General features: G+C 61.1%; 2 non-coding genes across 2 annotated transcripts; both read left to right on the top strand.

Annotated features, from left to right (window-relative positions):
• The first annotated feature begins 7,935 nt into the window (after window positions 1-7,935).
• LOC142790489 (small subunit ribosomal RNA) lies at window positions 7,936-9,750 on the top strand. The gene has a single exon (XR_012889547.1). It is a non-coding gene; the product is annotated as a small subunit ribosomal RNA (ribosomal RNA).
• A 1,719-nt stretch (window positions 9,751-11,469) lies between these two features.
• LOC142790563 (5.8S ribosomal RNA) lies at window positions 11,470-11,622 on the top strand. The gene has a single exon (XR_012889608.1). It is a non-coding gene; the product is annotated as a 5.8S ribosomal RNA (ribosomal RNA).
• Window positions 11,623-12,500: the final 878 nt, after the last annotated feature.

Genomic DNA, 12,500 nt, shown 5'->3' with positions numbered 1-12,500 from the left:
TGGCTGGCGGCCCACTCACTCGATCGCCATGTCTGTTTGCCACAGTTTTCCCGGTGGTGCCGCACCCGGGCTCGCCCCGGCTGACGCAGTTTTCGCGCCGCCCCGGCTGACGCGGTTTCGTGCCGCCCCGGCAGACGCGGTTTTCGCGCCGCCCCGGCTGACGCGGTTTCGTGCCGCCCCGGCAGACGCAGTTCGGACTTAGCACTTTTCGGCTGTGCCTGGCTGGCGGCCCACTCACTCGATCGCCATGTCTGTTTGCCACAGTTTTCCCGGTGGTGCCGCACCCGGGCTCGCCCCGGCTGACGCAGTTTTCGCGCCGCCCCGGCTGACGCGGTTTCGTGCCGCCCCGGCAGACGCGGTTTTCGCGCCGCCCCGGCTGACGCGGTTTCGTGCCGCCCCGGCAGACGCAGTTCGGACTTAGCACTTTTCGGCTGTGCCTGGCTGGCGGCCCACTCACTCGATCGCCATGTCTGTTTGCCACAGTTTTCCCGGTGGTGCCGCACCCGGGCTCGCCCCGGCTGACGCAGTTTTCGCGCCGCCCCGGCTGACGCGGTTTCGTGCCGCCCCGGCAGACGCGGTTTTCGCGCCGCCCCGGCTGACGCGGTTTCGTGCCGCCCCGGCAGACGCAGTTCGGACTTAGCACCTTTCGGCTGTGCCTGGCTGGCGGCCCACTCACTCGATCGCCATGTCTGTTTGCCACAGTTTTCCCGGTGGTGCCGCACCCGGGCTCGCCCCGGCAGACGCGTTTTTTTTTTTTCTTTCGCCCCGGCTGACGCAGTTTTCGCGCCGCCCCGGCTGACGCGGTTTCGTGCCGCCCCGGCAGACGCGGTTTTTTGCGCCGCCCCGGCTGACGCGGTTTTTGCCGCCCCGGCTGACGCAGTTCGGACTTAGCACTTTTCGGCTGTGCCTGGCTGGCGGCCCACTCACTCGATCGCCATGTCAGTTTGCCACAGTTTTCCCGGTGGTGCCGCACCCGGGCTCGCCCCGGCTGACGCAGTTTTCGCGCCGCCCCGGCTGACGCGGTTTCGTGCCGCCCCGGCAGACGCGGTTTTCGCGCCGCCCCGGCTGACGCGGTTTCGTGCCGCCCCGGCAGACGCAGTTCGGACTTAGCACTTTTCGGCTGTGCCTGGCTGGCGGCCCACTCACTCGATCGCCATGTCTGTTTGCCACAGTTTTCCCGGTGGTGCCGCACCCGGGCTCGCCCCGGCTGACGCAGTTTTCGCGCCGCCCCGGCTGACGCGGTTTCGTGCCGCCCCGGCAGACGCGGTTTTCGCGCCGCCCCGGCTGACGCGGTTTCGTGCCGCCCCGGCAGACGCAGTTCGGACTTAGCACTTTTCGGCTGTGCCTGGCTGGCGGCCCACTCACTCGATCGCCATGTCTGTTTGCCACAGTTTTCCCGGTGGTGCCGCACCCGGGCTCGCCCCGGCAGACGCGTTTTTTTTTTTCTTTCGCCCCGGCTGACGCAGTTTTCGCGCCGCCCCGGCTGACGCGGTTTCGTGCCGCCCCGGCAGACGCGGTTTTTTTTGCGCCGCCCCGGCTGACGCGGTTTTTGCCGCCCCGGCTGACGCAGTTCGGACTTGGCACTTTTTGGCTGAGCCTGGCTGGTGGCCCACTCACTCGATCGCCATGTCTGTTAGCCACAGTTTTCCCGGTGGTGCCGCACCCGGGCTCGCCCCGGCTGACGCAGTTTTCGCGCCGCCCCGGCAGACGCGGTTTTCCGCGCCGCCCCGGCTGACGCGGTTTTTGCCGCCCCGGCTGACGCAGTTCGGACTTGGCACTTTTTGGGCTGAGCCTGGCTGGCGGCCCACTCACTCGATCGCCATGTCTGTTTGCCACAGTCTTCCCGGTGGTGCCGCACCCGGGCTCGCCCCGGCAGACGCGTTTTTTTTTTCTTTCGCCCCGGCAGACGTGGTTCCCCCCCCCCCCCTTTTCGCTCGCCCCGGCTGACGAGGTTTTCGCGCCGCCCCGGCTGACGCAGTTTTCGCGCCGCCCCGGCTGACGCGGTTTCGTGCCGCCCCGGCTGACGCGGTTTTCGCGCCGCCCCGGCTGACGCGGTTTTTGCGTCGCCCCGGCTGACACGGTTCGGACTTTGCACTTTTCGGCTGTGCCTGGCTGGCGGCCCACTCACTCGATCGCCATGTCTGTTTGCCACAGTTTTCCCGGTGGTGCCGCACCCGGGCTTGCCCCGGCAGACGCGTTTTTTTTTTTTTCTTTTCGCCCCGGCTGACGCAGTTTTCGCCCCGCCCCGGCTGACGCGGTTTCGTGCCGCCCCGGCAGACGCGGTTTTTTGCGCCGCCCCGGCTGACGCGGTTTTTGCCGCCCCGGCTGACGCAGTTCGGACTTTGCACTTTTTGGCTGAGCCTGGCTGGCGGCCCACTCACTCGATCGCCATGTCTGTTTGCCACAGTTTTCCCGGTGGTGCCGCACCCGGGCTCGCCCCGGCAGACGCGTTTTTTTTTTCCTTCGCCCCGGCAGACGTGGTTCCCCCCCCCCCCCTCCGTCTTTCTTTTTGTTTTTTTTTTCGCCGCGGCTGAAGTGGATTTTTCGGTGCCTCGACGCCCCGGTAGTCGCGGTTTTTCCGTTTCCGCACGGCCCCGGCTGACGCTGCTCGGTCACAGTCGCCTTTTGTGAGGATTGCAGACTTCTTGAGCGCGGGTGTTTTTTTTTTGTTGTTGTTGTTGTTTTATTACGCATTCGCTCCAGCAGACGCTGTTTAGACTTTTTGTTTCCTCTTTTATCCTGCGACGAGGTGACGAGGTTTATTCGGTGCCCCGCCGCCCCGGCTGAAGTGATTTTTCCTGTCCCGTGCCGCCCCGGCTGACGCGGTTGGGACTTCGCGTTTGTTCGGCCGCCACGGGTTTTGGCGCACTCGCTCGGTTGCTTGTTGTTGCCACTTGTTGCGAACCCAGGTTTCTTGAGCGAGCGCGGGCGTTTTTTCTTCCTTTCTTTCTTTGTTCTATGTGTTAGCGAATCGGCCTTTAATATCACACGAGGACTCACAACCAACAATTTTCAGTTTGAAGTGTAAAAAATCTGCAGGTGTTGACGTAACTGACTTGCCCCGTACCCTTGAGTACATCCATGAAGTTCTCGTAGTACTACTAAATCGCATTATTCCAAGTGGAGAAATTCCCATAAACTTGCAAACCTCTACACGAAAATCGGTGCGCGTGATAAAGTTGAAAATTATCGTCCGATATCAAATGTGCCTTCTATAACACAAATTCTAGGAAAAAAAAAAAAACACTTGTTCGCCGTTTTCTGCGCCGTGACTGGCAGCACTCCGGCGAAGCGAAACGGGGTCGATTCGAGCACGATATCGGCGTCTTTCGACGTGCTCGCCGGCGACCGTCGCACGAGTACGTCGCACGAGCGCGTCTGCCGGGGCGCCGTTTGCGAAGCCGACGCAAAAGTGGGAACCGCCGCTCGGATGATCGCCGCTTTCGGCAGAGTGAGTGTTGGCACTCCGGGGAAGCGAAACAGCGTGAATGCGCCCACGAAATCGGCGTATTTTGAAGTGCCCGCCGGCGACCGTCGCACGAGTACGGTAAACCGCGTCAGCCGGGGCGTAGTTCGGGACGCCGACGAAAAAGTGGGAAGCGCAACTCGGATCTTCGCCGTTTTTGCAGGAGTGAGTGGCGGCCCTCCTGCGAGACCAAGAAGCATCGATTCGTGCACGAATTCGGCGCCTTTCGACGTGATCGCCGGCGACCGTCGCTCGAGTAGGGCAAACCGCGTCTGCCGGGGCGGGCTTCGGGACGCCGATGCGAAAGTGGGAAACGCTGCTCGGATGTTCGCCGTTTTTGGCCGAGTGAGTGCTGGCACTCGGGCGAAGCCAAACGGGGCCGATTACGGCACGATATCGGCGTCTTTCGACGTGCCCGGCGGCGACCGTCGCACGAGTACGGTAAACCGCGTCAGCCCGGGCGGAGTTCGGGACGCCGATGCGAAAGTGGAGAACGCCGCTCGGATCTTCGCCGTTTTTGGAGGAGTGAGTGGCGGCACTCCGGAGAAGCCAAGGAGCGCCAATTAGCGCACGATATCGGCGTCTTTCGACGCGCTCGCCGGCGACCGTCGAACGAGTAGGGCAAACCGCGTCTGCCGGGGCGGGGTTTACGACGCCGACGCAAAAGTGGGAACCGCCGCTCGGATGTTGGCCGTTTTTGGCAGAGTGAGTGCTGGCACACCGGCGACGCGAAAGAGCGCGAAAGCGCCCACGAAAGTGGCGTATTTGGACGTGCTTGACGGCGACCGCTGCAGGAGTACGAAAAACCACGTCAGCCGGGGCGAGCGACCCACGGCGGTCTGGGTGCTTATCGCTGCTATTATAGGGGCACCCCGGCAGACGCAGAAAAAAAAAATTTTTTTTTCGACCTTCTTTTTTGCTGGTCGAGCTCGGGTAACCCAGGTCGCAATGGGAGCCGCGCACGAAAGCGGCGTCGCGAGACGCGTTCGCGGTCGCTAGTCGCACGAGCTCGGCAACCGCGTCAGCCGGCGCGGAGTTCGGGATGCCGACGGCTAAGTGGGTACCGCTGCTCGGATGTTCGCCGTTTTTGGCCGAGTGAGTGCTGGCACTCCGGCGAAGCGAAACGGGGCCGATTCGGGCACGATATCGGCGTATTTCGACGTGCTCGCCGGCGACCGTCGCACGAGTACGGCAAAGCGCGTCTGCCGGGGCGAGGTTTGCGATGCCGACGAAAAAGTGGGAAGCGCCGCTCGGATCTTCGCCGTTTTTGCAGGAGTGAGTGGCGGCCCTCCTGCGAGACCAAGAAGCATCGACTCGCGCACGATATCGGTGTCTTTCGACGTGCCCGCCGGCCACCGCCGCACGAGTACGGCAAACCGCGTATGCCGGGGCGGGGTTGGCGACGCCGACGCAAAAGTGGGAACCGCCACTAGGATGTTCGCCGTTTTTGGCAGAGTGAGTGCTGGCACACCGGCGACGCGAAAGAGCGCGAAAGCGCCCACGAAAGTGGCGTATTTGGACGTGCTTGACGGCGACCGCTGCAGGAGTACGAAAAACCACGTCAGCCGGGGCGAGCGACCCACGGCGGTCTGGGTGCTTATCGCTGCTATTATAGGGGCACCCCGGCAGACGCAGAAAAAAAAAATTTTTTTTCGACCTTCTTTTTTGCTGGTCGAGCTCGGGTAACCCAGGTCGCAATGGGAGCCGCGCACGAAAGCGGCGTCGCGAGACGCGTTCGCGGTCGCTAGTCGCACGAGCTCGGCAACCGCGTCAGCCGGCGCGGAGTTCGGGATGCCGACGGCTAAGTGGGTACCGCTGCTCGGATGTTCGCCGTTTTTGGCCGAGTGAGTGCTGGCACTCCGGCGAAGCGAAACGGGGCCGATTCGGGCACGATATCGGCGTATTTCGACGTGCTCGCCGGCGACCGTCGCACGAGTACGGCAAAGCGCGTCTGCCGGGGCGAGGTTTGCGATGCCGACGAAAAAGTGGGAAGCGCCGCTCGGATCTTCGCCGTTTTTGCAGGAGTGAGTGGCGGCCCTCCTGCGAGACCAAGAAGCATCGACTCGCGCACGATATCGGTGTCTTTCGACGTGCCCGCCGGCCACCGCCGCACGAGTACGGCAAACCGCGTATGCCGGGGCGGGGTTGGCGACGCCGACGCAAAAGTGGGAACCGCCACTAGGATGTTCGCCGTTTTTGGCAGAGTGAGTGCTGGCACTCCGGCGAAGCGAAAGAGCGCGAATGCGCCCACGAAAGTGGCGTGTTTGGACGTGCTTGACGACGACCACCGCAGGAAAACGAAAAACCACGTCAGCCGGGGCGAGCGACCCATGGCGGTCTGGGTGCTTATCGCTGCTATTATAGGGGCACCCCGGCAGACGCAAAAAAAAAAAAAAATTTTTTTCGACATTCTTTCTTGCTCGTCGACCTCGGGTGACCCAGGTCGCAGTGGGAGCCGCGCACGAAAGCGGCGTCGCGAGACGGCTTCGCGGTCGCTAGTCGCACGAGCTCGGCAACCGCGTCTGCCGGGGCGGAGTTCGGGACGCCGACGGCTAAGTGGGAACCGCCGCTCGGATGTTCGCCGTTTGTGGCCGAGTGAGTGCTGGCACTCCGGCGAAGCCAAACGGGGCCGATTCCGGCACGATATCGGCGTCTTTCTACGTGCTCGCCGGCGACCGTCGCACGAGTACGGCAAAGTGCGTCTGCCGGGGCGGGGTTTGCGACGCGTACGCAATAGTGAGAACCGTCGCTCGGATGTTCGTCGTCTTTCGCCGAGCCAGTGCTGGCACTCCGGCGAAGCCGAACGGAGCCGATTCGGGCACGATATCGGCGTCTTTCCACGTGCTCGCCGGCGACCGTCGCACGAGTACGGTAAACCGCGTCAGCCGGGGCGGAGTTCGGGACGCCGATGCGAAAGTGGGAAGCGCCGCTCGGATCTTCGCCGTTTTTGGAGGAGTCAGTGGCGGCACTCCGGTGAAGCCAAGGTGCGCCAATTCGCGCACGATATCGGCGTCTTTCGACGTGCCCGCCGGCCACCGTCGCACGAGTACGGCAAACCTCGTCTGCCGGGGCGGGGTTTGCGACGCCGACGCAAAAGTGGGAACCGCCGCTCGGATGTTCGCCGTTTTTGGCAGAGTGAGTGCTGGCACTCCGGCGAAGCGAAAGAGCGTGAATGCGCCCACGAAAGTAGCGTATTTGGACGTGCTTGACGGCGACCGCCGCAGGAGTACGAAAAACCACGTCAGCCGGGGCGAGCGACCCACGGCGGTCTGGGTGCTTATCGCTGCTATTATAGGGGCACCCCGGCAGACGCAGAAAGAAAAAAAAAAAAAAATGGGGACATGGCGTGCGTCACCGTGCGGCTTCGCAGCGTTGCCGAAGTCGCCGAGCCCTTCGACTGAGCCGAACGGCGGACAGGGAACGTTGGTCGGCCGTTCTAACCTGTCGGTGCCACGCCGAGACGTCGTTAAGGAAAACCGCGTCGTGGGCCTCTACGACGCCGTCGAGTCGTTGTACGTTTGGTGTCCAGCGTGTCGGCGGCGAGTAGCGGACACGTCGTTCACGACTTCGGTCTTTCGCAGTCGACGCGAACTTGCGGAGAGTCGTGGTGCCTCACGTTTTCGGCAGAAACCGCGGCGGAATTTTCCCGTGCGTGCGCGCACGACCTCGGTGCTGTGCCGTCAGCGTAGTGTTGCACAAACTCGTGGCCTACCCAAGGTGCGGTACGTTTGCGGCCGTATCCTCGGTGGGAATTTCGTGAGTAGGGTCGCAAATTCTACGACCTCGGCGGGTTTGAGAGCGACGTAGACTTGTGGCACGCTCAACGTGCCACACGTTTCGGGGCACACCCGCGGTGAAATTTTCTCGAGTACGCTCGTATTAGTGCCCAAGGAGGTCTGGGTACTTATCGCTGCTATTATGTGGGGGTTCTCGTGAGCGGCGTACGCGAAAGCGACCGGGTGTCTGATATGCGGCGGGCTTCGGCCTCGTCAAGCGTGTCCTCGGGTCTGCTCCAGGGGAATCCACGGCAGTCGTCTGCAGCCTCATCCGCTTGATGCGTTAGGGGCTGGTTGTCGGACGGTGCCGTTTTACCACGATATCGAGGTGTGTTCCGTGTCGTCCTCGGGCGATTCAGATGCGAAAGCGCCGAAGACGCGGGCGTGACCCGTCGTCTGGCGGCTTTGCAGTCTCGGCTCCGTTGCTAGTTCCGGCCGGTCCACCGACAGTGCAGCGGGCTTGGGCAACCCGCACGGCGCGACCGAGTCGATGCAACGAAAAAGAGCGAGCATGAACGTGCTTCTTGCCGCACGGCTCCCACTCGTCTTTCGGGAAGGTTGTGCCGTAGCGAGCTCGAACGCCGTCATCTCGGAGTGCAAAATTAGCGTGTTGGGGCGCCTGAAGGTGGCCTCCGCCGCACACAGACTGCGTCCGGCCCGCCGAAGGCGAGGACGGACGCGCAGTCGAACGATTACCTGGTTGATCCTGCCAGTAATCATATGCTTGTCTCAAAGATTAAGCCATGCATGTCTAAGTACATGCCGAAATAAGGCGAAACCGCGAATGGCTCATTAAATCAGTTATGGTTCCTTAGATCGTTTCTTCCTACTTGGATAACTGTGGCAATTCTAGAGCTAATACATGCAGTGAGCCTGGAGCCCTTTGGGTAACGGGTGCTTTTATTAGACCAAGATCGATCGGGTTTCGGCCCGTATTGTGTGGTGACTCTGGATAACTTTGTGCTGATCGCATGGCCACGAGCCGGCGACGTTTCTTTCAAGTGTCTGCCTTATCAACTTTCGATGGTAGGTTACTTGCTTACCATGGTTGTTACGGGTAACGGAGAATCAGGGTTCGATTCCGGAGAGGGAGCCTGAGAAACGGCTACCACATCCAAGGAAGGCAGCAGGCGCGCAAATTACCCACTCCCGGCACGGGGAGGTAGTGACGAAAAATAACAATACGGGACTCTTTTGAGGCCCCGTAATTGAAATGAGTACACTCTAAATCCTTTAACGAGGATCAATTGGAGGGCAAGTCTGGTGCCAGCAGCCGCGGTAATTCCAGCTCCAATAGCGTATACTAAAGCTGCTGCGGTTAAAAAGCTCGTAGTTGGATCTCAGTTCCAGACGAGTAGTGCATCTACCCGATGCGACGGCTCGGACTGAACATCATGCCGGTTCTTTCTTGGTGCACTTCATTGTGTGCCTCGAGATGGCCGGTGCTTTTACTTTGAAAAAATTAGAGTGCTCAACGCAGGCGAGTCGCCTGAATAAACTTGCATGGAATAATAGAACAAGACCTCGTTTCTGTTCTGTTGGTTTTTGGAATACGAGGTAATGATTAAGAGGGACGGACGGGGGCATTCGTATTGCGGCGCTAGAGGTGAAATTCTTGGACCGTCGCAAGACGAACTACTGCGAAAGCATTTGCCAAGAATGTTTTCATTGATCAAGAACGAAAGTCAGAGGTTCGAAGGCGATCAGATACCGCCCTAGTTCTGACCATAAACGATGCCAACCAGCGATCCGCCTGAGTTACTCAAATGACTCGGCGGGCAGCTTCCGGGAAACCAAAGTATTTGGGTTCCGGGGGAAGTATGGTTGCAAAGCTGAAACTTAAAGGAATTGACGGAAGGGCACCACCAGGAGTGGAGCCTGCGGCTTAATTTGACTCAACACGGGAAAACTTACCCGGCCCGGACACTGGGAGGATTGACAGATTGAGAGCTCTTTCTTGATTCGGTGGATGGTGGTGCATGGCCGTTCTTAGTTGGTGGAGCGATTTGTCTGGTTAATTCCGATAACGAACGAGACTCTAGCCTATTAAATAGGTGCGGGGTTCCCAGCACCTTACAACCTTCTTAGAGGGACAAGCGGCTCCTAGCCGCACGAAACAGAGCAATAACAGGTCTGTGATGCCCTTAGATGTCCGGGGCCGCACGCGCGCTACACTGAAGGAAGCAGCGTGTCTTTATCCCTGTCTGAAAAGACTGGGTAACCCGTGGAACTTCTTTCGTGATTGGGATAGGGGCTTGCAATTGTTCCCCTTGAACGAGGAATTCCCAGTAAGCGCGAGTCATAAGCTCGCGTTGATTACGTCCCTGCCCTTTGTACACACCGCCCGTCGCTACTACCGATTGAATGATTTAGTGAGGTCTTCGGACCGATGTCCGGCGCGGCCTTTCGGTTGCGCCGGTCTGTTGGAAAGATGACCAAACTTGATCATTTAGAGGAAGTAAAAGTCGTAACAAGGTTTCCGTAGGTGAACCTGCGGAAGGATCATTAACGGATTGTGAAGGGTGAGCGCCTCAGCTGCGTCTGCGCCCGACACTTTCTGCCGCTGACCCCGTTTGGACGCGGGGTCGGCTTTTCCCCACGGGGCTGCCTGAATGTGGAGCGGCACCCCGTGACAAATTGTTGCGCCCAGCGGACGCCAACACCGCGACCTTGGACGGTCGGCCAGGTGGCGGACGCGGGTACAAACGGCGCAACGCACTCATAGGTCGGCTTTCGACCCGCCACTGCACCGTGGCTCGAAGCGCTCGAAATGCGCGACCCGACCGCTGCGGGACCGCCTAGTACTGTAAACAGGAGCGGCGGAGCGCGAACGGCGAGTCGTGGTTACGTCGGTAGAAGGCGAGGCTGCGCGTTCCCGAAACGCCAGCCGAGTGCCCTCCCGACCGTTCGAGCGTGCAAGAACGAGACCCGACAATCGCGCGGCGACTGCCAAGTACGAGAGGAACGGCACAAGCGTCGGCGGTCGGTCAAGGAACTGGCGATGTGACGGGTCCGCTGTGCACCAGTGCATACCGTCCCGCCGTCCGCGGCAAGCGCCTCCGCGTCCTCGGGTGACGGAGGCTGCCGGTCGGTTCTTGCAGGCGAGGGATCTCGCTGGCACCGGTTCGCGTTGACGCGCGGCCGGTCATGGCACGGCGATGCGACGGCCGAGGTGCGCAGTACTCGATGGAGGAACCGCACGCTCCGATGACCGTCCCGCCCTCCGCGGCGTATGCGTACCGACCGTAATGGTTGCAGCAGCGCCGGCCGGCTTTTGAATTCGCCACACGAAACACGGTGCGAGATCGCGGTTAGGGGAGCGTCGACGTTGCCAGGCGTTTTGCTTGCTGCCGAGGGAAAGGCGGCACGGCCACGTCGCGCTCGTCGCGATTAGCGGGTCTGCGCGCTTTGGGAAGGTGCCGCAACGACTTGCCGAAAGAGGAAGCACGGAAGAACGAGGGACTTGGACGTCCCGACAATTGAACGCACTTGCGGCCAGGCCCTTGCTGGCTTCGTTCTTCCGCCTCGAGTAGGCTCGTACGCGGCTCCGGCGCCGAAAGTGGTCCTTGGCACCGACTTCGGTGGACGTGGGAAGTGCCGCGCAAGTACGGCGCGCCTGGCTCCACCTGTTGGCTAAAGTAGGCAGCCGGATCGGAATTTTGGTGTGCGGTGGCAAACCGTGGATGCGAAAAAAGCTTGTGCGATTTCGTGGAACAAAAAGCGGGGGTCCCCCTTTTTATGCGGAGGAGACCGACCCGCCTGCCGTGGTGAACCGCGACGCCACGGTAAAAACGGGAGAGGCTTGTCGATGGGACCGTGCATCCCGCGCTCCACGGAGGCCGGGAGGCGGCCGCCCGAGGAAATGTGTAGCCGTCGAGGCCCGCATCTGCGTGCACTCTTATCCAAATGGGTGTACCGCAGGCATTTTCTGGTTAGGCGGGCCAATGAGAGCGAGCACACAACGATACCTACGGGTCCGGCTTGGAGAACCGGCTTCGACGCCTCCCGAGTATTTATAGAGGGGTGGACCACGAAAGCACTCGCAAGTAGCGAAAGCGAAACGCCGTCCGAAACACACCGTTTGCTCGATTTGCGGCAGCCGAAAAAGGCGCGGCAGAGTTTTGGAGTCCAAGCGTGCGCTGAAAAGCGCCCTTCTTGGCCACTGTTTGGCCGAGTGCCAGAAACGTTTGGTTTTGACTGTACGGAATTGAACAAACACTTTTTCACGACTCTAAGCGGTGGATCACTCGGTTCTCGGGTCGATGAAGAACGCAGCCAGCTGCGAGACTTGGTGTGAATTGCAGGACACACTGAGCACTGATTCTTTGAACGCACATTGCGGCCTTGGGTCTTCCCTTGGCTTCGTCTGTCTGAGGGTCGGATCACATATCAAGAGAGCCTTCGGCGCACAAGGGAACGTGAGCCGTCGACTCGTTTTGACCGCGTCGGCAACACGGACAGCACGCTGAACACCTCACAGCGAGCGCCAACAGCGGCCACTCAAGGGCGAGACGGTGGCGACCGTCGTGCCAGAGCCCAACCGAAACGGGGGCGACCGACTGCATTGAGGATGTGGCACCTCGTTGAGACCGCCGCAGGACTTCGAGTCGGAAGGAAGCCTGCAGGGAAAGTGCGGTCGAGGTTGCGTACTCCTCTCTGCGACCGGGCGCGCAAGAGCTGCGAGAGCCACGGACGCGCAACTTTAACGCACGGTAAACACGAGGAGCGAAAGCCGGCCAGCAAAGCTTCTCCAGCCGTGCGCAAAGTGCGCGAGATCGCAGCCTTGCGTTGCGCTTGTTGCCCTCGAAGTAAGCAGGGTGTCCCGTAGACCGGGCGCTCGAACACGCTGCGGGGCCGTGCCTCCTCCAGGCTTTGCCGCGCGAACAGGGAACGTTCGCGCGCAAAGCGCAGGGAGGTGAGGAGGCTGCGCCCGACGTTTGCGGTTCGCTGCGTACGCGGTTGATGCGGAGAGCACGGCGCGACGACTTGCCGCGAAGCGGAAAAAGTCTCCCGCACGAGTTGGCGAAACGTTGGCGAAGCTTAAGGCGTTCTCGTCGTAGTCCGCCGTCGGTCTAAGTGCTTCGCAGTTCCCGTCCCGTTCAAAAAACTGGGCCACTCCAGTTGGGGCGGGGGCGACGCTACACGAGACGATGCCTCTCGCCAGGCTGCGTGGCTGCCCTTGCGGCGGCGGCGACTGGCCTCGGCGGTGTTTGGGCTTTCGACACGGTCGTTTATCACGCAACTGCTCGGACGACGCA

This window comes from Rhipicephalus microplus, unplaced genomic scaffold (genome assembly GCF_043290135.1).
Source record: "Rhipicephalus microplus isolate Deutch F79 unplaced genomic scaffold, USDA_Rmic scaffold_115, whole genome shotgun sequence".
Lineage (NCBI taxonomy): Eukaryota > Metazoa > Arthropoda > Arachnida > Ixodida > Ixodidae > Rhipicephalus > Rhipicephalus microplus.
The sequence above is the reverse complement of the archived record's forward strand: the minus strand, read 5'-3'. Positions and strand labels throughout refer to the sequence as shown.